Source organism: Ascaphus truei, chromosome 4 (assembly GCF_040206685.1).
Source record: "Ascaphus truei isolate aAscTru1 chromosome 4, aAscTru1.hap1, whole genome shotgun sequence".
In the NCBI taxonomy this organism is placed as follows: domain Eukaryota; kingdom Metazoa; phylum Chordata; class Amphibia; order Anura; family Ascaphidae; genus Ascaphus; species Ascaphus truei.
Window position 1 is genome coordinate 57,690,808 of NC_134486.1, and position 22,966 is coordinate 57,713,773.

Here is a 22,966-nt window from a genome sequence, read left to right on the forward strand (position 1 = left end):
AAATCCAACTCTACAACGACCTTTCCCAGATAACAATGAATAAAAGAAATGCGCTGCGCCCACTTACCTCCTACCTCAGAGACCAGGGGGTAAAGTATCGCTGGGGGTTCCCCTTCAAATTAGTGGTGCTCCGTAATGGCCGCCACCATACAGTGACAACCCCTGAAGGCGCTAAAAACTTCTTGAAAGCGCTAGGGATCCCTCTCCCACCACAGAAGAGCAGCCGCCCCAATACCGAGGAGACGTCAGAGACGCCCCTACAAGAAGCCCCCCGAACATCGGAGAGACTGGCGAGCCAGCGCCAACGGTGAATCCGGATGATCCAGACAACTACGAGGCCCAAGAAAAACACAAGAGGCCCCCACAGTCATCCCACGCGGACCCAGAGGCCCTGAAGATAACAGCAAGCACCCAACGCAAGAACCCTCAGTGCACAAAGCACCCCTCTGGCCCCGAGAGGCCCCCCAACTCCCACCCCACGAACTATCTCCCCCTCCCCGCCCCCTCCCCCCAGTCCCCCCCCCCTCCACTCTCCCCCTCCTCTCTTCCCTCCCCCCCTCCCCCCCCCCGCCACTATCTAACCAAAGCCCTCTCCTACCTCCCGCCCCCCGACGAGTAAAACGTCCACTCACCTTTTCTGTCTCTCCCCGAGACCGAGGGGAATAGAGGCCCCACCCGTGGTGTCTCGGACTGCAACGGGAGGAAACGGCATCCGCGCTGCTCCTCCCCGGGCGCGGTCCTCTCGTGTCACTTACGTGCTCCAGAGCTGCACCAACGAAGATCCGGGCTCCGGAGACGCGGGTCGGCTGCTGCATACCTACACAGGCACACCTGGTCGGTGCTCCTGACGAGCATGAAGTGCCCTGGATTCCTGACTCAATGTGCACGCACGCCAAGATAACCGAGCCAGAGACTCCTGCTATGGACACTGCAACCCAGGATCCGTTCCCGGAGCCACCCTTTCCCCCCCCCCCTCTTCCACAGGGGGCAGGTTGTATAAACAGAAACTTCCCCCCCCTCTCTCTCTCCCCTTATGATGTACCCCGATATTCCCCAAAGGTATATAAGATATCCTACCTCTCTGGTTTTCCATGACCCCCCGAGTTCCCCCCCCCCCTCTCCCCTCTTACCGCCAAAACAAGGATATATGTGTACAAGATCCAGACCCAATTGAACACCCCTACTGAAACTCCCCCCCCAGAATTATAAGGCTCCCAACTGAACCCGCAATTGTATGGTCCCCCCCCTGAACCCCCTTGTCTCCCCTTGCCCCCCCCTTCACACCTCTCCGCCCCGTATACTTCCCCCCACCCCCCCCCCCTGAACAGAACCGGAGTAGCACCAGACACAACAGCTTACATTACAGCAATTGCCACATCATATAAGCCTCAAGATTCAACCATACACCTCCAAACAACATCCCGGCACGAAACTAACCCCACCTCAGTGATAATTCCCAAATGCTAGAAAAGGCTATATACAATATGCCCCCCCCCACCCCCCCTCACTAATCAGATAAATTACTATGTTAGATAACCCCCCAAGTGTTCCTCCCGCCCCCCCCCCCCCCACGGATAACTTTCAGCCCTCCCCCCCCACCTACCCCCCCCCCACCTACCCCCCCTCCCCCCCCTACCCCCAAGAGAAGACCTGTACTATGCTTAACCATCGGTACTATGTTTATCCAGTCTGTATAGTTATATACCAATGTATGACCAACTACTGACTGACTAGATGAAAAAGACATAATGCAAGGGACCCCTAGGCCTAGGAATGAGATTCCCCCCGAGAGCAATGTTTAAATAAAATGTCAAGGTCACGAATAATGTATGCTCCCTCCCCCCCTCCCCCCCCCCACCTGCCCCCCTCCCTCCCCCCCCCCCCCTAGAGGAGAAATGTCTTATGTCAAACCAACCGGTAATGCTACATATCAATGTATAAATGCATAGCCAAACAGCAAGGTATAAGAGTGACCTCGGCCTGGGAATGGAACTCCCCCCGAGAGTAATGTTTAAACCAGCTGCCAACTATGTGTATCCTATATGCTCCCACCTCCCCACCCCCCCTCCCATCCCCCCCTCCTCCCTCCCATCCCCCCCTCCTCCCTCCTCCCCCTCTCACCACACCTCCCCTCCCTACCCCCCCCTCTCCCCCCCCTCTCCCCCCCCTCTCCCCCCCCTCTCTCTCCCCTCCCCCCCCCTCTCCCCCCCCCCCTCAAAACCGAAATACTGCATGTATATCCACCTTAGCTTACTGCATATCAATGTACAATCACAAGGTTAATGTGGGAATCAACCTGAGGACATACCCCCACCAAAGAGTAACGCTGCCTTACCAGTGCAAACTATAAACACCAGACCCCCCCCTTCCCCCCCCCTCTCCTCCTCCCCCCCCTCCCCCCCCTCCCTCCCCCCCTCCCCCCCCCCTAGAGGAGAAATGTCTTATATCAAACCAACCAGTAATGCTACATATCAATGTATAAATGCATAGCCAAACAGCAATGTATAAGAGTGACCTCGGCCTGGGAATGGAACTCCCCCCGAGAGCAATGTTTAAACCAGCTGCCAACCATGTGTATCCTATATGCTCCCACCTCCCCGCCCCCCCCCTCCCACCCCCCCCTCCTCCCTCCTCCCCCTCTCACCACACCTCCCCTCCCTACCCCCCCCTCCCACCCCCCCTCTCTCTCCCCTACCCCCCCTCCCCCCCTCAAAACCGAAATATTGCATGTATATCCACCTTTGCTTACTGCATATCAATGTACAATCACAAGGTTAATGTGGGAATCAACCTGAGGACATACCCCCACTAAAGAGTAGCGCTGCCCTACCAGTGCAAACTATAAACACCAGACCCCCCCCTTCCCCCCCCCCCTCTCCTCCTCAGTACCTTCGGCAGCAACTCTATGGGAGGCCCACAAAGCCACCATCAGAGGGGAACTCATATCAATAGCCTCCTACAAGAAAAAACTTAAACAGAAAGCCCAGAACGAACTTACTGATAAAATTCTTGCGTTAGAGCGCTCACACAAGCTATCCCTATCGAAAAAGGTGCTCAGAGCACTCGAGAAAGCGAGATCCGACCTAAAATTGCTTCAACTTGACGAGGTAGAGAGAGCCCTGAAATGGACCAAACAGCGGTTTTACGATAGGGGCAACAAAGCGGACAAACTTCTGGCCTCCAAATTAAGAGGCATGAAAGCAAAGACCCAGATCACAAAGATCAGGACTAAAAGCGGTCTAATCTCTTATAATGAGAAAGATATCGCAAGTGAGTTTGCAGAGTTCTACACGGATCTCTACAACCTTCCCCCCACTGGCCACCCAAAGGATAACGCCAAAAATACCTCCGACTACCTAACCAAATGCAACCTCCCAACCCTCACACAAGAAGAACTCGAGTTCTTAAATAAGAAAATAACTCAAGAGGAACTAAAAAAAGCAATATCCTCACTTAAAATAGCTAAAACACCTGGACCGGATGGATTTACCAACGGTTATTATAAAAAATTTGTAGGCCCCCTGTCCCCTCACCTCCTAGAAATGTACAATTCCTTCATGCAGGATCAACAGATCCCAGACACTATGTCAGCAGCCAATCTGGCTATTATACATAAAGAGGGCAGAGACCCACTTCAATGCGGCAGCTACCGCCCAATATCCCTGCTAAACTCCGACCTCAAGCTTTTCAGCAAAATCCTCGCAAACAGGCTGAATCCAATTCTCCCAAGACTAATTCATATAGACCAGGTGGGATTTGTGTCAGGAAGACAGGCCTCTGACAACACCCGCAAAATTATTGATATAATAGACCACGTGCACCTCAAACAATCCCAGGCCCTGATACTAAGCCTCGACGCGGAGAAGGCCTTTGACCGCATCAGATGGTCCTACCTCGACCAAACGATGAGCCAATTCGGCTTTTCTCCGGACCATTTCTGGCTGGCGTACGGGCCCTCTATACTAACCCAACAGCCCTACTAAAACTCCCGGGAGGCCGCTCCAACCCAATAAAAATACAAAACGGCACTAGACAAGGCTGCCCCCTCTCCCCTCTACTTTTCGCCCTATCCATAGAGCCCCTGGCCGCCCGAATTAGAACTGAACCCACTATTAAAGGTATCCCAATCGGAGACAGGGAATACAAAATATCCCTGTTCACCGATGACATAATCCTCACCATGTTAGACCCCCTCACCTCCCTCCCTAACCTAGAAAAACTCCTCAACGAATTTGGCCAACTGTCAGACTATAAAGTCAATACCGACAAGTCGGAGGCGCTCAGCATCTCCCTACCGAACCCCGTTTGGTCAGCCCTACAAAAGAAATTTAAATACAAATGGAATAGTTCCCATATCAAGTACCTTGGAATTAAAATAGCGAGCTCATATAACTCATTATACCAAATTAACTACCCCCCCCTCTTCCGCCAAATCTTAAAAGATCTAGAGACCTGGCTAACCCACCAGATCTCCTGGTTCGGAAGAATAGTATCCACCAAAATGAATATCCTACCCCGTTTACTCTATTTCTTTCAGACCCTCCCCGTCCCTGTACCATTAGCAGAACTGAGGAATATCCAGGCCCATATTCTAAGGTTTATTTGGCAACAACGGAGAGCCAGGGCCCCACGGTCAGTACTCTTGGCCTCGAGGACGAGAGGGGGCACCGGACATACTCCGATACTACCAATCAGCCCAATTGAGGCAGGCGGTAGTATGGAACAGCCCCCCCACCTCCAATTGTTGGCTGGAGATAGAGACACACCACGCGTCCCCGAACACCCTCCCAACTCTATTGTGGTCCCCATCCCACAAAAACAAGAAATCGTTGAGACTTGGCCTCGGGGCTATGAGATGCACGTGGTCGACATGGTTAAAAACCAAAGGGAAATACAGCCTAGCTTCAACCCCCTCTCAATTGACCCCCTTATTCGGAAACCCGGACTTCCCACCCGGGTGTGCCCGAACCCAATTCAGCCAATTTCAAGGCTTAAACATCAGAGTGGTTGCGGATTTGCTGGAAAAAGACGAGGCCATGCCCCTCCTGGAACTAAGAGCTAAATTTTCGTCCCCCGATTTACCCACATTCCAATACCTACAGTTTCGACACTTCCTTAGAACCCAGTCCCCTACCCTAAAGTTCCCGCCGCGCTCCAGATTCGAGACCCTCTGCCTCAAAGGCGAATACCAAAAGGGCCTCATATCAGAGATATATAAAACGCTCGAGGCATCCCAGCCCCCCCCCCAATCACCTGTATATGCAGAAATGGAACGAAGCTCTAAATACCAACTTGGACCTTGAGGACTGGGAGGATATCTGGGAGGCAGCCACCAAAACATCAATTTGTTCCGTCACAAAAGAAAACATCAATAAAATATTATTTCACTGGTACCTGACCCCGAGTAGACTGAGCCAAATCTACCCAGGCACTTCAGATGAAGGCTGGAGAGGTTGTGGTCAAAGGGGGGACATGTCCCATATTTGGTGGACATGCCCGGAGATCCAAAGATTCTGGTCCCGGATCCAGGGCCTCCTGACCGAGACCCTGGATATAGAAATACCCCTGGACCCGCTGACCTACGTGCTGGGAAAACCAATCGACAACCTCCCTGCCCCTACTGCCAGACTCACAGCGGCAATATTGACGGCTGCGAGATGCTGTGTTGCGGCGGCGTGGAAGAAAATTAAAGCCCCCTCCAGAAGGACAGTGATCTCTAGGATAGACGGAATTATGACTATGGAAAAACTGACGGCAATGTTGAAACAAAAAACCCCACAATTTTATTCAGTCTGGGAACCTTGGCCAGGACTACCAACCCCCACATAAACCTTACAGCAACACCCATCCCCCCCCCCCAACGAACCTCAAAATCCTTCCCCCCCCCCCATACCCCCCCGTCCTCCCCCTCTCTCTTCCCAAAGTCGTTCCCAACTATCCACCCTTCCTTTGTCTCCCCCTCTTCTTTTCATCTCTGAAAAAAGGAAAAGGGATTATTGTGTGTCGCTTACCTCCCCCATGTAATGTACATGTACTGCGCCGTATATACAAGTTGGCTTGTTAATCAGTTTCTGTAACATGTACCTACCCGCTGTATGACACCAATAAAGGAAAGATATTTAAAAAAAAAAAAAAAAAAATAAAGGTTACCCTTGCCCATTCTGTTTAATAATCCACCCAAATAAAGACAGAAACATTTTTTGGGAAAAAAAAAAAAAAAAAACATGCAAGTGGTTACATTACCAGAACAAACAACAGTGGGGACAGGGGACATCCGTGTCTTGTGCAGTTGCGTATGACAATTGGATCTGAGAGAATACCCACGCAGTGTATTCTAGTCTGTAGCCCTTTGTAAAGAGCCAAAATTACCTTTAGAAATTTCCCAAAGAGGCCAAAGGCCTATAATGTACTGGACATGTATTGCCAGTCTACTCGGTCGAAGGCCTTTTCTGTGTCCAGCAAGGCAAGCATGGTTGGAAGCCCTCTGAACTTTGTTATGTTTGTCAAATTGATTGCTTTTCTAGTGTTGTACAGTGCTTGTCTCCCCATAATCAAGCCCATCTAATGTGGGTGGACGAACTGGGGGAGATACTTGTTAAGCCTATTTGCTAGGATCTTTGCAAATATCTTAAGATCCATGTTAATTAGGGAGGTTGGCCTGTTGCTAGGACAAGGTTAGGGATCTTTGCCTTGTGTAACATAACGATGTGAGCTGCCATTATAGAGTCGGGAATTTGTCCCGCATCCAGAATGGGATGAAAGAGCCTGGTTAGGTGGGGGATTAAAATTGCGGAAAACTTTTTACAATATTTGTTGGGGAAACCATCTCTTCTGAAAATATTTGTTGATTAGGTCTTGAGTCTGTGGGACGTAATCTAGGGAGGGCACAGGAGTCCAGGAGGGACCCTATTACGTGAGAAAAATATAAAGAAAGCTGTGCTATTGGGTCAGTTGCAAACATAATCCTGTAATTTATAGTTCCATTGAGAATGCAGAGCACTGAACATATATATCTTCATCACTATCGATATGCAGTGTCACATACAACTCTTGTGGGGTCAGTCATAAATATTAATGTATACCTTCCTCTGACCGTTTTCCCTGACTGTATATTCTGTGTTTCATGCCTCAGTGATTCAGTATTCCAGTTCAGGATCTCCAGCTGGCGTTTTCCTGACAGTTAAGTATTCACTATAATAGAAGTTCCCCGAGGGGCGTCACTTCAGTGAATACTGGAAAGATTGTATGTTGAAAAGACCAGGTTCAATAAAAAGGTTACTTTATTTCAACAACACATATAACATGGAGACCTCCTACGCGTTTCTCACCCTTCAGTGCTTTTGTCAAGGAGTGGGTAATCACTGTTGGAGTCACAATATATCTACTTACAAATTCAATTGAATTATAAACAGCTGTTATGATCATCTTAACCCTTGCACTGCATTCTTAATCCTAGCAATGAAAACGTCTCTAACCACATAAACACAGTATATTTTAAGCAGAATTAAACTCATTTATATTAAACATTTTTATACACATATGCTGTAGCTTGATAATAGTGATACAAAAACCCTTTCAGTCAAAGAAAACAATATAGAGATAGTAAAGACAACAAGCTCTATGTCATGCAACTGAAATGAGAAAGAAATGATCTCTATTGAATTTCTCTTGGTTACATATTTTGTATCAATCTTGAATTTATGTTGAAGGTAAATTAAATTAACTTGAGTTAAATATCTAAGCTTCAATGGTCTTGAATATTCATTTAGAAATCAATGTTAATACACTTTAAGAACTGCAACTGAAATTGATACTTCTGTTCTCATTTTTATTTATGTTTGCAATTTATATTTAAAGCAGAAATACCACATTCCAACTTTTTTTTTCTTGTCTCTTATTTTTATGTATGAACCATGTGACAATAATTATACATTCTTACCTAAGCTGACAATCATTTGGTGCTCCTGTTATAAACCTGTCTAAATCCTGGTCAAGCCGTGCTGTTTGTGTCCAGGAATATGCAATCGCAGAAGAGTAACTCTAACTGCCAGGCACCTGAGCAGGGTGTGGGGGATCCCTGGTAAACCTGGTATCCTGACTGCTAATACTGTCTGCCGCGAAGTATTTTAATAAACAATATTTGACTAACAATTGGTGTGGGCATGTCCATGTGTGTATTCATGGGTGATATCGACAATACGAATAAGCATTTCTATCAGTACATTTTGAATAAGTATTTCTTGTCAGCAAATTTGGCATAGCTGGCACGATAAGCAACCCCTGTCAGTACATTTGGCATACAGTAGTCGTCAGGATTGTCTTTGTCATCCTGAATGCATTTGGATAACCTAATTAGTATTGGGTTTGAGATTGTTTTTGTTGCAGTATTGTGTTATTGTATAACAAAATGTTTTGGAAAAAGGCAGTGAAGGGGGAAAGTGTCCCTGGATACCTGTGGTCCCTGGATTCCTGCGGCCCAGGAGTTAAGCAAGTATGTGCTCCCTATACATCCTGAGAGTGGGTGTCCCTTAGGTGATATGGATAAGAGGTTAGGTTTATCATGATACGGAAAGAATGTGCTACCCACATGGGCTGGGTTATGCTACAAGCAGTTTGTAAATTGCAATGTGAACTGAACATGGCTTGGTCTGATGTGCAGGCACTGAAAAAACAAGTGAGTATGACAAATAAATGCTTGCAGACAGCTGTCCAGCGTGCAGAAAAAATGGAAGAGAAAATCGAGCAGAAGAGTGAGTGGGACCCCAGGGAATATGAGTCGGAGGATGATGAATGCATCTCTGTAGGCATGGAGAATAAAGAGGAAGTGAATCAGATCAGACACAGTTTGTTGAAAAACAGGAAGAAAGATATGCTGGTTGATGGCACACTTTCAACTGATGTGAAAAGATTGGAAATTAGAGAGGGAGAGCTTTCCAATAAATGTAAACAAAAAGCCAGAAAAGGGATGCTGACATGGCCCCTACGGGTGTGGGATGATGGGACAGATGGGAATCTGTTGTCTGTTGTGGAAGCTATACCAGGAATAGATGGCTTATTGGGACAAAGTGTAGCCACAGTAAGGGGGGTGTTTAAATTTGGGTTCCCACACAAAGTATATGACATGAGACCCGTGAAAGCTATTGAAAGGGGAAATGCCAAATGGACCCCTGTACAAATACCTCCTCCTGACCATCCGGGAGCCTGCCATGCTGTGATTGCTTTAGCAGACTCCTCCCTCAGTATTCCCATCAGTGCCAATTCACAGGAAAAATTTGCCTTTACCTGGGAAGGATACCAATACCCCTTCCAGGTGGTCCTACAAGGATATCTGCACTCATCCACCATATGTAGCGATGATGAGCTGCTCGGATTGTGGAACAGGTGGGAGCAGACTCAAGACCGTAATGAACCACATGACTAACAGAGGCAGGACTATAAACAGCAAGAAGGTACAGGACCCTGGACTAGAGGTACAGTTTTTGGGTATGGTATGGTCCAGACCCACTCGACAGATCCCCCCCAAAGCGTTGGAATCCATCATTGCGACACCCATCAAGAAGTCGTAATTCTTGTGGGGGCAGAAAACAGAGTGCCTTCCAAACAACTAAGGAAGCGATACCCCAACATCAAGGGTTGGGCCCTCCGAAGCCAGGATTTTTTTTTTCAAGTTGAATGTTGCACCGACAATGGGATGTCCTGGGTATTATGGCAGGAACAGTAAGGTAACCAGAAGCAGCAAAACCACTCACAGGGGCCCAACAAAGATATACCCCACTGGAGAAGATGTTGTTCACAGCCTGCATGGCTCTTCAAGCGGTGGAACGAACCACCGGACAGGATGAAGTCACAGTGAAACTGACCTACCCATAGGAGCATAGGCATAATATCAGGGCCTATTGACATACAGGTGGAATCAGGGGACCCCCGAGTTGCAGCAGGGGACTAAGGTTTGGATTCTCGACCCATTTTTGTCTCTTAGTAAAAATGTCTAATGTTACTGTAATAATGCTTACATAGTCTAAAATATCCTGTATATAGTTTATTGTGAGTTTTAGACAGCTTACTTCCTCTTTTTCAGTGACTGTCTATGTCTCTTGGCTGGCACTCAAATAGTTAATGTTTAGTGAGTGTGTTGCTGACGTCCCTCCCACCCCCATTCCCTGAGATGTGTATTTAAGCTTGGTCTTGGGAGCAGGGGGGTAGAACCCTCACCCGTGTAAAGGAGTGCTCACCACAAACAAGGTGTGGCCACGAGGCCGAGGTGGGGATAGATATACAACACCAACCCAAAGTCGCGTGGGCACGTCTGGAGTGCAGATTGGTCGAAGTAGCCGGGTCGGGATTGGAGAGGTATGGATAGACAGAGATACTTGCCGTGGTCGGGGTTGGAGAGGTGCGGATCGTTGAAGGTATTTTAGCCGTGGTCGGGATTGGAGAGATGCGGTCGTCTAGGTACTTTGCCGAGGTCGGGATCGGAGAGGTGTGGCTCATCGTTGGTAGCCGGAGTGCAAGACAAGGCTGTGGAAGCAAGGGTAGCAGTGAAAACATCACAACATACAAAGGTTTATGCTCAGCCGATTTGCCAGTGGGCAAGCTTAGCATATATAGGACACAGGTACCAATGAGGTAGCAGACAGGAAGAGGCACGTCAGTAAGACTGACCGTGATAGGCTGATAGGAGGCAAGTGTGGGGAGGATCCCTGAAGAGGATAGATGACGAGGCTCGTGTGTGCACTGACCACACACTGCGTGTGGGCGCTGCACGCTGATGAAGTCACCGCGTGGGTGGAGTCTGGAGGCAGGACCAAAGAGAGTGGTATTAACATCCACACAGGATGCGCGCATGCGCCTAGCATGGCGGCTGGTCCCAGGAGAAGGGAGAGAAGCGTCATGCATGATGGAAGGAACGGGGGACCCGATCACGGGCTAGGGTAAGTGTCGAGTGTGCCGTGCATGTTGCGGATCACGGATCCTGAAAACCTGTGACCAAGGCTAATGGTCAAGCCGTGCTGTTTGTGTCTGGGAATACACGATCGCAAAAGAATAACTCTAATTTCCAGACACCTGAGCAGCGAAGTGTTTCAATAAACAATATTTGACCAACAATTGGTGTGGGCGTGTCCATGTGTGTACTCATGGGTGATATCAACAATCCAAACAAGCATTTCAATCAGTACAATGCTTCGTCATTCCACCCGGTTTCAGTGGCAATTGTGCGGAATTCGAGGGCGTATCCGCCACGGTGCGGTTTTCCTGGGATATATTTAGGAGAGAAGAAGCTGCCGTTACCTTCCTTCCTGGAGTGTCAAAGACTCTTCGAAATTCTGCGGTGAATCGGTCAACGTCAGACGTGAAATCGGGTCTTTGCTCCCAAGTCGGAGAGGCCCAGGCCAGAGCGTCATCCGTCAGGAGGGAGATTATGTACGCCACCATAGAGTGAGGAGAATGAAAGTGTGCAGGCAGTAATTCAAACTGTATGGAGCACTGGTTAAGAAAACCCCGGTATGCCAAAGGGTCGCCTATGTAGCGGTTAGGGGTTTGAAGGCGTGGTGCTGGGCTCGGGGAGAGAGCGGAGCAGGGATAGGTGCCGGTACAGCAGGCTGAGGTACAGCGGGTTGGAGGGCGGTAACCCGGGCATCTAAATCCCCTAGCGTTCGTTGGAAACCCTCCATGCATTGATTATTCTGATTCAAACACCCTTCCACCTATTTAAATATTGTTTCAATTCTTTGTAATTGTTGGGCCGCCTCAGCGGGGTCCAGGTGCGTTGGGCTGAGCATAATGTCACGGATGCTCACTGCAACCTGGACTGAACCGCGAGGCCGAGGTGGGGAATATATATAACCACCACCCTAAGCCCGGGGGTGGGTCTGGATTGCAGGGTCATAACTGGGTCAGGATAAGAGAGTGGAGAGGGTAGTGGGTACTTGCCTATGGTCCGGGATTGGAGAGCGTAGAATGGTCGAGATCCGTAAGCCGTAGTCGAGGATTGGAGAGTGTAGAAGTCTGTTAGCCAAGCCAAGGTTCAGGGGAACAAGAAGAGACAGGTCAGGTACAAGCAGGGTCACAACAGGTGTAAAGAATCAACATGGACAAGTACTCAGGCTGCAAGTGAGCACGGTGCATAGAATGTCTATGCTCAGCAATGACCAGAGGGTGAATGAGGCATATATACAGAAGAGAACCAATCAGAGAGAGAAGGGAGGAGTTGCTCAGATATAGGTAGACCTGTGAAAGGCTGAGGCAGTGTGAATCTCAGGTGTATCCCACCTGAGATAAGTCTAAGCAGTATTGCATGTGCTGGTTCCTTTAATTGGTGCACACGCATGGCGTGCGCGTGCCTGAGGCAGGAGCAGGACATGCCGAGGTGCGCGCGTGGATGGGAGCCGCCGCGTGTCTCTGAAAGGTGGAAGCAGCGTGCCGGGGGGACCCGAGCCAACAGAGGAGCGGGAGAAGTGGCCGCGCGGGCGTGTGGATGCCGGTGAGTAGGGGGGCGCGGGAACCGGCGGCACGGACCTGACAATTTAATGTTGAGCCTTCTTAGTGCCTCCATCACTGGCCTTATGTTCTGGTGCCTGGGAATCCATCTTGGGCCAAATGCAGGAGTGCATGTGCCGCAGACATGGCCGCCACCAGCAAGCTATGATGTCCTGAGGCTATTCTAAATCCCTGGGTCTGCCACGCAGCACCCTGTCCATGATCAGGAGCTCTGGTTGCAACTCGGGCAGCAGGAGCTTGAGGATGTTTTGTGTAGTTTGGTTCATCTGGGCAAACGTTTCCAGGAGCCCCCTGATGCAAATTTTATTGCAATGGGACCGGTTATCAATGTCCTTATTCTTATTCCTTACACATATCTGCCATTTACTCGCGTAGAGTTAGTATTTCCCTGTCCATGTTGGTTTGGGAACTGATCTCACTCTCCATATTTTCCCCCATAGTGGCAGTTCTGTCATCCAGTGTGGAGATATCTCTATTGACCGCCCACAGGGCTAAGTGAAACATGCTGCAGAACTAGTCATAAATGTCCATGCTGTCTTTCTTAGTGGAAGGTTGACTTGCCGACCCAGGCTCAGAGTCGGACTCCTGTGCTGCACATGGAGAGGTAACATTTTCTGGTCTGTGGGCCATGCCCTCCCTCCATTCAAAGAAGTCTCCTATCTGCACAGTTTGTCCGTGTCCCCCCGCTCCCCCCTTTCAGCATATCTGCTGGACCTGTAGGAGTTAAGGGATTTCCCTGGGCTACTTTTTGGTGCAATTGGTGGCAATTACATTTGCTAATGTCGCTTGTTGGTGCCAATCTAACAAGTGACCATCTTGGTCCGCTCCGCACATGCGCCCCTTAAAAAAAAACTTTTTAAACACATTGGCAACTTAACCTTTTATATCTTGTTCACATTCTGTATTGTGAAGTCATTGTGTGTATATTATACACACTATACTACCAGGGATTTGTTTAGGAATTAGTCAAAGAAGGGTGGGTAGCCGTGTCGGTCCTTTCTTCCATGTAGTAGAATAACAAAGGAGGGAGAGAGAGTAGGGGGTATGATACCTTGTATTGAACTGGCTAGTAGTTGATATGTTGCAAGCTTTCAAACTTCTCAGGGTTCTTTACCTGGTGAATTAGGCATTCAAGCCTAAATCTGAAAAAAGCTATTAAACCTTTCAGCAACTGCAGAGGCATAAACACTGTTTTTAAATATGTGCCTGGGTACTTTGGAAAAATCAGATTTTTTTAGATAGAGATCCCCTGTTACAAGGTATTAAAAGCTACAGTAAATACTGTACTCAAGTCCTGCCTAAATATTTAGTAAAAGTTAAATCCGAAAAAAACATCAACATTCGTGATGATTCCTCAATCAATTATATAATAGCTCACAAGTAACTTCAACATGTTGGTTCTTTGAAACGGTTTATAAACTGTTATACAGTAGTACTTTATTTCTTATCAGTTGAACAATCCGTTCATTTTGCACTAATCTAAATGGTAAATGCCTACCTTGCTGTTCAGCAAACATTGCAAGGCCCAAGATACACGAAATCACACCTGTCTTTATCATAAAAAAATCATTGTTATCATAGTTAAATGCAATCATTATTTATTTAAGAATTTAGCAATATTCATAAGGTATTGGTATAAAAAAAGCCCAGGTTGTTTTACCAGTGATGCAGGATTTGTGTCTCTCTCACTCTCACTTGTGCTAGTGTACTGTACTGTATGCAGAATAATTCCTTTTGTAACCTAAAATTAAATCTAAAACAGACTTTGTAGCGTGTGTATTGAGTTGGCAACTGTTTAATAATGTCTGAATCTTCCTTCTGCAAAAAGAAAAGGCCTAATATCCAGTTTGGCAACAAAACAAAGGGAAGCTGCACCATCACAATATATCACAGTATGGTTTTACAGACCTTTTAGATTCATTAATAAAGTCAGAAAATAAAGGAAAGAAAAGCACACAGATGTTAGTGACCAGAGCCGATGATGGCAAGAAACACAGACACTTTGTTAAAGAGCACGGAGTAACAATGTTTTTAATGGAAAATACTTTAACAATCTGTGTGGAACTACTAAACTAGTTTTATATCCTGGCTTTCATACACACTGTATTTTTATCATTCTATTGAGACTATTAGCTCATTTCAACATCTTCATTACAATAGTGTGTTATTTGTTAAATAAATTAGTATTCTTTTAACTGAAGGTACTCCTGAGTTCCAAAACTCTCTTACAATTTGGGTTGACAACGTTTATTAGTATCATAAAAATATTTTACCATTATATATACAATGAGAGGTACATCTTATTATCACGTACGTCCTAGTATTATTGGAAATATTACTTTATGATCTTAGAGTTTGAATACTTGTTTATTGTCCCTGTACATTTTCGAGCAATATTAACAGCATATATACCTTCATATGTGAGGCCCCATACGTTGTAAGAAATTTGTGATACCAGAAAAGTCTGCTCTATTTCTTTTTTGATATTTGCAAGGAGAAAAATGTATACTTCTTGTTTCTTTTTCTGCAAATAAGTCAGTTGTCACATTTCCCCTACTTTTGTAGACATTGTGTAAAGATACTGCATACTGTAGTAAGAAACATTGGAGTTAAAAATTCAATGTGTGTAAATCCTTCACACATACTGTATCTAATAATGATGTCTTCAAATGTATGTTACTCACAAGATATATATATATATATATATATATATATATATATATATATATATATATATATATATATAATATATATATATATATAGTGAGTAACATACATTTGAAGACATCATTATTAGATACAGTATGTGTGAAGGATTTACACACATTGAATTTTTACCAGAGATATTACCAGATTGGAGTCCAGCAATGAGGAGACAGCACACCAGGAATGATATTCAAAATGATTCTGTATTGTAGAAAAATACAGGCACCCCAGCCAACGTTTCGGTCTGCAGAGAGCGACCTTCTTCAGGGCCGTGCAATGGTCAAATAACCGTGACATACATTTATACCAACACCCTGTGACTCATGACACCCAATTCACCAATCGGAGCATAAGAAAAGCCCGCAAATTAGCTCACCTGTTGTCAGTAATAGCCTTACCTGTTAGATTGCAGGCTGATGGTCATGTGTGTCTTCATTGCTTAAGGGATTGGTCAGATGTCAGCAAGCAAAGAGTATGGTGGCTGCCTGGTGTCAATCAGCTGTTGCCATATCGTAATTGCACATGCGCAAACAAGAGCACTATTTATGTTTAATGTGCACCGTCGTGGCTCTATTAGGGCAGATTATGGACTGCGCATGCGCATACCGGAGCGTACGGCGTCACCATGATACATAAAGTATGGTGGCCGCTTGGTGTAAGCTTATCGTGATTGCGCATGCGCGACCAATCGTAGCGTCGTAGATACTGTTTGTATTTTGTATACACTCAGTTGCTGAAGGGCAAATCATAAGCTGCGCATTTGCATAAGGGGGCGTCCGGCGTCACCATGGCAACCCATGGCAAACAGCCCTAAATGACAGGAGCATGATACTCAGGGTTTATGTGAACCATAAAAAGCAGCTAACCCAAGTACAATTTAATGCTGCATGAATATAAAAACGTGTATATGACATAATATTTTTGTCAAATCTATGGAAAAAAAATTCCATTAATCAAAATTATCATGATAAAAATGACACCATAGGGCTATTATAACAACAGGAGAGGATAAATGAAAAAAAGAAAAAGAAAAGGAACATGTGTGTATAATACAGTGCAAAGAGTGTCTTTTTTATGGCGTGGTGCCCAAAACAATACTCCATTTATAAGATGTGGTCTTACTAAGGCTTTATAGAGGGGCATAATTATGCTTACTTCCCTTCCATCCATACTCTGTAAAATGCCAGATCAGATCTTATTTGCTTTTGCAGCTATTGCCTGACATTGGGCACTATTACTAATCCCGATGTCTACAAGCACCCCTAAATCCTTCACCATCAACGTTTGACCTAATTTTCCCCATTTAATTCATAAGTCACCTGTTTATTCTTCTTTCCCATATACATTACCAGTGTTTCACAAATCCGGTGGCCCCCTGGAGACCCCCCTCATGGCGGTGCAGCGCACGCGGTTCTGTGCTTGTAAAAAATAATAATTTAAATCCCTCTTCCTGATTGGTGGGACGCGACTTGGCGTGCTGCCGGGATTTTGTTTCCCCTCAGCAGCCAGGCATTGAATCAGCCCTTCCTTTTCTATTCTGGTCCTGCTGGTATGTACTCTGTTATTCCCTGCCTTACTGTCTGCCTCCAGTGCCTGCATCCCCCCTCACATCCAAAGCTGCATCATGTGATGTGTGTGTGTGTGTGTGTGTGTGTGTGTGTGTGTGTGTGTGTGTGTGTGTGTGTGTGTGTGTGTGTGTGTGTGTGTGTGTGTGTGTGTGTGTGTGTTGGAAACCACAGTCCCCCTGTCACCCTTTCAGTCACCCTGTCAGTCACCCTCTCCAGTCAGTAAGTCACCCAGTCACCCTCTCCTGTCAGTAAGTCACCCAGTCACCCTCTCCTGTCAGTAAGTCACCCTCTCCTGTCAGTAAGTCACCCAGTCACTCTCTCCTGTCAGTCAGTCACCCAGTCAGTCACCCTGTCCTGTCAGTCAGTCACCCTATCAGTCACCCTCTCCTGTCAGTCACCCAGTCAGTCACCCTCTCCTGTCAGTCACCCTCTCCTGTCAGTCACCCTGTCAGTTACCCTCTTCTGTCAGTCACCCTCTCCTGTCAGTCTCCCTCTCCCTCTCCCTCACCCTGTCAGTCTCCCTCTCCCTCACCCTGTCAGTCTCCCTCTCCCTCACCCTGTCAGTCACAGTCTCTCTCTCTCTCTTTCTCCTTCTCTCTCTCTCCCACTCCTACTCTGGATCTGGATATCTTATTTACCCTATATATCTTAACTGCCCTATACCTACACTGAAATAACCTATACTCCTTTCTTCCAGATCTGACTCTTGAGCTTCACACGGGAGACATCGGAATCCCCCCTAACCCTGAAGACAGGTAAGGAACACCTCCCCTCCAATGTATAACATTGTGGGAATGGGGGTACCTGGACATTGAGGGACTGCGGATCAGGTAAGATCCCAGGCGGGATTGCTGCTTTAGATAAAGTGAAGCGGGGGATCCAGACACTGGTTAAGGGGTTGAGGAAACTAGTCATTTACATGTGGCTTTTTTTTCTAGATCCGACATTTATACACACACACACACACACACACACACACATATACACACACGTAATTATGTAACAAGGACTAATTGTAGTAAAGTATAAATGTAATACAATAAATAAACTGTTATGTCAAAAACGAATGTTGTTCTTACTAGGAATTTATTCAATCTCTTTTTTAAAAAGTAGGGCTGGGGGCGGGGCTAAGGGCGGTGATATGGGCGGGCTGGGGGCGGGGATAAGTGTCAAGTAGATTTTTTGGTTCGGCGAGTAGATTGTTGGGTGATTTGTCGACCACTGTGCATTACCATACATTTATTTGTGCTAAACTTCATCTGCCATTTACCCGCCCAAGTCCTTCTTCAGAGAAATTACATCCTGCTCTGATTTTACTACCGTACACAATTTAGCATCATCAGCAAAGATGGAGACTTTGCTCTCTATGCCAGCTTCAATGTCATTAATAAACAAGTTAAAAAGCAGGGATCCCAGTGCTGGTCCTTGGGGTACTCCACACACAACTTTAACCCAACCTGAAAAGGTTTAATTTATGACAAGTCTCTGCTGTCAATACTGTACTTCAATCAGTTTTCAATCCAGGTGCAATATTTATACCAAGACCAATTTCCTCTATTATGTACACTAACCTTTTTAGGGATTTATTACTGAAACATAAGCAATTGGAAACTTCTAGAAAATAATACAATGGCTTGGAAGAACTTAAGAGTATTTTTAAAAGTTGTTACATCATTTTTTATTTTATTCATAAAATAACTTATTCATGTAAATTGATGTACTATTTGAGTTCACAGTTAGTAGTCATGATGAAAAGTGCATTCGCTTCTTCCACGATAGCTCATTTTGGTATTTTGCATTCATGTGTCTTAAAGTTATTAAATATTGAGTTTGTTAAAACCATTAACTGGAATTTTCTTGGCAAGATTGTGGGAGAAAGCTGTGCCAAGGGGTATTTTGTTATAGACCAGGGCTGTTCTAGTTTATTTTATGGTGGAAGAAATCTGTAAATACAAATATTCTGAGCTTATATTATGAAATGCTTTGCAAAATTTACAACAACTGACTTGATTATTTACGGTACAATGAGCTGTCACTCTTACAACAAACTCCTATTAAAAAGAATACTTGAGTTACTATTATGGAAAACAGAAGTACAATTCCAGCGCTCCTCCAAAACTGGCTTGCAATTTAAGTGGCATTTTTACATTTTTAACCTAACTTGAGTTATTTTAAAATGTTCCTGTTCTCTACATTTTTTGTGCTTCCAAATAATGAAATTGTACATACATACAGCCCCCTTCAATATACACAAACACACACTGCAACAGCCCCTCTATATACACAAACACACTGGGGGGGAGTGTTTATCGCCCCCCCTACACACACTATGCAGCAACTCGCCTCTCTACACCCACAAAACACACTCTGCAGCCCTCCTTCACCCACTACACTCACAAAACACAAACTGAAGACACACACAAACAACACCCACAGCAGTCCCCTCTCTACACCCACAAATACGCACTGCAGCCCCACTCTAAACCCACAAAACTGCAGACACACACACACACCAACAAAACACACTCTGCAGTCTTACACTGGCGACACACTTTATTCGAGCTTGGCTAGTCCCACGAATTCGAGTATACCCGGGTGTATTGAGGTTTGTGACTGTTTTCTGCCCGAGTGCATTGAGTTATTTTCCAAGCAGGGATTGAAGCATTTTATTCCCGCTGGCTGCAATACTGCACAGTATATATATATAAACTGCATTACAATTCATGAATTTATGCCATCTGGTAGACACGCGAAGCATTGCAGCCTATTAAATCCTAATCATTATCATTTAACAGATTAGCCGCCCGTCAGCCAGGCATGAACCCAGGCTGGGAAGGCAAACGCAACGAGGCTTGTCAGAGGTGAGGAGCGGCGCATTCCAGGTATCTGCCAGGTACATACTGGGTATTTGCTCGAATAAAGTGTGTCGGTGCAGTAGGGTTACCAGGTGGCTTCTCCAAAAATACTGGACACAATGGTGAAATATTGGCTGCATTACCCAGCAGCAGCCAATAAGGATGGAGGAAGCTGCCCAGCCCCCTAGCAATAGCCCTGCTATCTTCCTGTTTGGGGAAATCCCATGGCCCCCCCCCACGCCGGTCAGGTTACTATGTCCAGAGATGTAATACCAGACACATACATGTCCAGTATTACCTCTTATTTTTGTACTGGACAGAGTGTCCAAATACAGGACAGTCCAGTTCAATACTGGACACCTGGTAACCCGCCCTCCTCCACCCTCTACACACACAAAACACACACTGAAGACACACTGTCACGGTAGACAGGTCTTTTAACACATTTATATTTAAGGGATCAGTCAATAGGCAAAACAAGGCAGTGAAATAAAATGAGGTTTATTTTGGATCAGTCCTCGGAAAAACACAAGAATACAAAATACAAAAATATACACACTTACGGGGGTCTGGGGAATGAGATTACCTTTCCTATGTGCAGGGTGCCTGTTGGCATGGGCTTACCCCAAATAGAACCTTGTTCCGTCCTGGACCGAGATCCAGCCGAAAATCCTGACTGCAACCGATAGTTCAATTGTGAGAACCTGTCCACCAAAAGACGGGACAGTCTCTGCGAGACAAACTTTTCAGGCTTCAAAACGAAGCCGGCTGCTCTGCTATTTCGAACAAAGCAACTTTGAAAAGCCCACCGTAGCTTTATCGACTCCTGATTGGTTGCTCTTCTGGTCAGCATCTTACATGCACTCCGCTGGGCTATACCCAGAAAGGAGGGGGAAGGAGCAGCAAATCAGAGAAGGGGAATCCCTCTCCCCCAGCCAATAGAAAGAGGGGCTCAACCCTTGGCTGTCGTCAGAGGAGTAGACATGCCACAGAGGCTCGAAAGCCGGGTGAGCGGGAAATATGATTTTAGCCAAGAGGATCAGACTATATGGCTGCATCTTCTCTGGCTAACTCATTTCCTCCTGCTGGGCCGGCTCCACCAGGTCTGAAACTGACAAAAGGGTAGTCCGGACCTGGCCATTCACTTTTTATCGCTCACCAAGTGCTTTCACATCTCTGGACAGCCTCTGCCTTTTGTACTATGGACCCAATGGCACCTTAATTGATTGCCCGAGCAAGCTACATAGAGCCTTATAACAAATGTATAACATTAAAACACATAGTTTAATACATGGGGGACCTTGGGGAGACACATTGATGTGCGTGATATAGATCTGGGATATCGGGGCTCAAAAAGCAGGAGTCTGGGGGACGCAGGGCAGCCCCGGTGTAATTCTAATTGCGTACCGGCAAATCATGCCTGCACGTCAGGTAGAATTAAGGTACTACCGGTAGCCCCGGTTCCCGAACTCCTGCAGACAAAAGAAGTGCATTCTTACCCCAATATCCCACCTAAAACTGACACACAGAATGTTTCCCGAGTCTGGGGTACAGGGAACATGAAATAGGAAAAAACAGGATCATTTTATTCTCCAACATGTATCATCCCTGATCCCTCGCTTATGGAAGTACCAGGGACCCTACGGGTTTTTGGGTAACCAGAGGGCTTAAACTTTTATTAGCCTGGTTACCCCCTCCCGTCCTACACAAACATGCAGCCCCCCTGTAAACCCACACACTGCAGACAGACACACACCAACAAAACACACTCGGCAGCCCTCCTCCACCCTCTAACCACGGTTGCACAAACTGGGGGTCGCAACATTTTCTGGGGTGTAGGTTGGGGTGTGGGGGTGGGGGGGGGCGCTTACAGAGGCCCTGCACTCTTTCCCAAAGCATTTAAATTAAAAGCTCTTCAGGAGATCCCACTCGGAGCCTTTGAAAATGTTTATTATTTTTTTCTTTTGAACCTGGGGTAAGTAATCAAAATTAGTTCCAATTTCTTAAAGATTTGTTTGATCCTTTTTCTATACCTGAGTATGTCTCTTTTGTCAAACTGCATTAGCGTCAACAGTTCTCTTTGTATGTCTGATATTTTAGGCTGAGATTTTTTTTATCTCTTATAATGCACTTTTTGGCAATGCTACAGAAATCAGAACAATTACTAATTGTGGAACTCAAATCTTTTGATTCTTACGAATAATTTCAAAACTCCCAAATAATGACCCTTCTGCTTTTTTTTGTTTTTTTACCAGTTCAAGTTTACAAATGTTACGTAGGATTTGCAGCACTTTATGAGAATTTGTTTTTACTTTCCTGGATTCTCATAAGCAATGTTTTAGGTCTGACAATTCTTTCCTTTGCCAGGGTGAAACATAGGTAAGATCATGATCATGATGTGCGTTTCCTGCATTATTGCTACATTTTTTTTGACCTCCCTGCAAACATTTTTTAAAGGGCCCCCTAAATAAAAAAATGTTAAATAACGCCAACCTACAGAAATGCCTGATCCCAGCTTTACTTGAGTGTGCATCTATGGAGAAATCAACTCATGCAGAGTGAGTGGGAGCACATGCTGACTGATCTTGAAATGGCAACCACTACTGTTTCCATCATGGACGAGAAGCAGAGCAAGTCTGACAAAATGATTTCTAACCTGAAACTGAAATATGAGAAGGCACAGATACCGGAGTCTCTCAGTAAGAGGTTTGCAATTGCAGTAGCGAGTTGGAAGTCTCTCAGAAAAAAGCTCATGCTCTCAGCATATAGCTGGAACACTCTCACCAGGAGGTCCGCTTTCTCAAGACAGAGCTGTGTATATTCAAAAATGCCTATGAGAAGGTCCCGAGTGGTATAGAGCCTGTAAAAAGAGAGAACAGAAATATAAAAGAAGGTTTTTCAAATTTGAATGCCAGGTCAGTGAAAGAATTGAGAAGCTTCCTGAAGTAAAAAAGGTGAAGGAACAAGAAAAGTTAGAAGTGCAGGAAGCACTGGAGAATGCAGAGAGAGCTGTGAAAGAATGTGTCTCCCTGAGCAACGCACACAAGCAGAGCACATACTACAAAGCCTGCTGCAAGAGCTGCGTACGCTTCTGCAGGAAGCAAAGGAGAAACAGGCAGATGATGAGGAGAAGCAGCGAGTTCTGCAGGAAAGAAAAGTATTCAGGCTGCTAATGAAATACAAAGTATGAGCAGTATGAGGAGCTGAAGGTCCCACTGAGCATGACCAGAGCATTGCTGGAGGCCAGGTGACTCTGTATGAAAGGGGGCAGGAGAAGGTTCCGACTCTGGAGAAAGAGCTGGAGGAGCAGAGAAGCTGCTCCTTCCCCAATAGTCAGTA